Here is a 2,075-nt window from a genome sequence, read left to right as displayed (position 1 = left end):
AGAAGTGCTGGTGCCACCTTGTGTGGCAGCCTCGTAGAGGAGGCTCGTAGGGCTCCTGCCGCCGGCCGTGTTGCCGTGCTGCGCTGCGGCTGGGCTCCGGCCTGTTCCTGAGTGGGACGCAGGCCGGAGCCTGTGCTCCGTGGTGCTTGTTGGGGGGTGCCGGGTTGCGGGGGGCGGCCCCGTAAGTGGGGTTATGTGCGTCCCCTGGCCTCGGCGGGCGGTTGGAGGGACCCCCTCAATCAGGGGGTTATCCCTGGCCCCGGCCTTTCAGAGGCGTGGGGCCAGGAGTGGTGGGGCCGGGCGTGTGCCCTCCCTGTCCTCGGGGCTGGGCTCCCGGCCCCTCGGGGCGCTTCGGCTTTAGGCCGAGATCCCCAGTGCCCGAGTGTGGAGTCTGGTTCCTGTCACCGTGGGGGAAGGCCGAGCTCCGTGGCTCCCTGGGTGTGGACCGGCCTGTAAGCAGGCTATGGGTCTGGGAGCCTTTGTGCTCCCTTCAGCTGGCAGCCTGTGTTGGGCGCCCTCCCCGTTAGTGGGGAGTGGCCCGGATGTGGAGAGAAGGAGCCTCCGTAGGCCTTGGGGAGCAGGGCCGCCCTGTAAGTCAGGGCCGGTGCTCTGGAGTCCCCGGGCACTTTGCAGTCTAGGCAGCGGCTTGGGCCCCCTGTAAGCAGGGCTGCAGCCTCTTGTCCACTGCTTTGCAAGCCCAGCATCTTTTGCCCAGAGGGTCCAGCTCCCAGCACGGCGTGGGACTTCGGCGGACGTCGAGGTGGTGAGTGAAGCTGAAGTTGGAGGCTTTTGGGCAGCTGTGGGGGGTTCTGAGGGTGGTGGCGTGAGGATGTCGCTGTGGGGCTGTTGAGTGGCGGCTCCTTTGAGGAGCTGGAGCTTCGGAGGGCTGAGTGTGTCGTTGTCCATTGGCAGAAGGTGTGGGACGACGAGGCAAGTGCTGACACATCGGGCTCAAGAGAGGACCGGCGAGGCAAGAGCGAGCTGCAGCGGCGTCGGCTTCGGGCTCAAGAGAGGACCGTCGAGGCAAGAGCGAGCGTGGAGTTGAAGAAGGAGCACGAGTGGCCCTCTGGGCAAAAGGGCTTGATGGCATAGCCAGGGCACCTTGAAGGTGCCGTGGCTGACTTTGCACTGGGCCCCCTCCCTGTGTGCAGGGCTGGGTGTTTGCTGTGGTTGGCATTTTGCCGTTGTGCTCCTTTGGCTGCCCGGAGACGGGGGCAACCCTGTAAGGAGGGTGAGAGCCCCTGTCTCCGCACCTGAGGGGGGAAACGGAGCTCCCCAAGCCCCCGGCCCGGCCGCCCTGTAAGCAGGGCAGGGCTTTTCCCTTTCCCCAGCCCTTGGCAGCATTCTGCCTGCTGCTGGTCCCTGGACAGCGTGACCCCCTGTAGTCGGGGCGCGTCACAACCTTTGTCCCTGTTCCAGGCCTGAAGCGCCTCAGCACGTCGAGGCCCCTGTGCCCTCCTGGCAGTGCAGTGCGGGGCAGGTCTGATGCTTTGATCTGCCACTGAGCAGTAGGGATGGCTCCCTTTGAGCAGGTTGGCCGCACAGAACTTGCTCCCTCTTTTGGGACTGTCTCCCACTCCTTCCCCTGTCTTCCGCTTAGCTTGGTGCGAGTGAGCGAGTGTGATTGTGCTTTAGCCCCCCCTTTAGATACAGAGCAGGTTAGCTTGGACTTCCCAGGAGAGAAAGAGGAGTTCTGTGCGGCCACAAGCAGGTCCCCAAAACGCTCGGGTGGAGAAAGCGTCCGGCCTCGCCCCTGCTTGCTGAGGACGGCACAAAGCGGCTTAGCGGCAGCGTGACCCGCCTGTAGGCAGGGCCTGGGTCTGGGCCTAGGGTGCCCTTTGTGCTGGTGAGCCGGCAGCGCGCGGGCCCTGTAGTCAGGGCCCGTGCCAGCACGTTGCCCCAGGAGGAGCCCCTTGTCCCTTTGTCCCACGGAGCAGCCCCAGGTCCCTGTAAGCAGGGCTGGGGAGACTGCTTTAGCCAGGTGACAGGAATGGCTGCTCCCAGGCCTTTGCCCGGGAGCAGGTTGAAGAAGTGCTGGTGCCACCTTGTGTGGCAGCCTCGTAGAGGAGGCTCGT

Source organism: Catharus ustulatus, chromosome 2 (genome assembly GCF_009819885.2).
Source record: "Catharus ustulatus isolate bCatUst1 chromosome 2, bCatUst1.pri.v2, whole genome shotgun sequence".
Taxonomy (NCBI): domain Eukaryota; kingdom Metazoa; phylum Chordata; class Aves; order Passeriformes; family Turdidae; genus Catharus; species Catharus ustulatus.
This window is presented reverse-complemented; position numbering follows the sequence as displayed.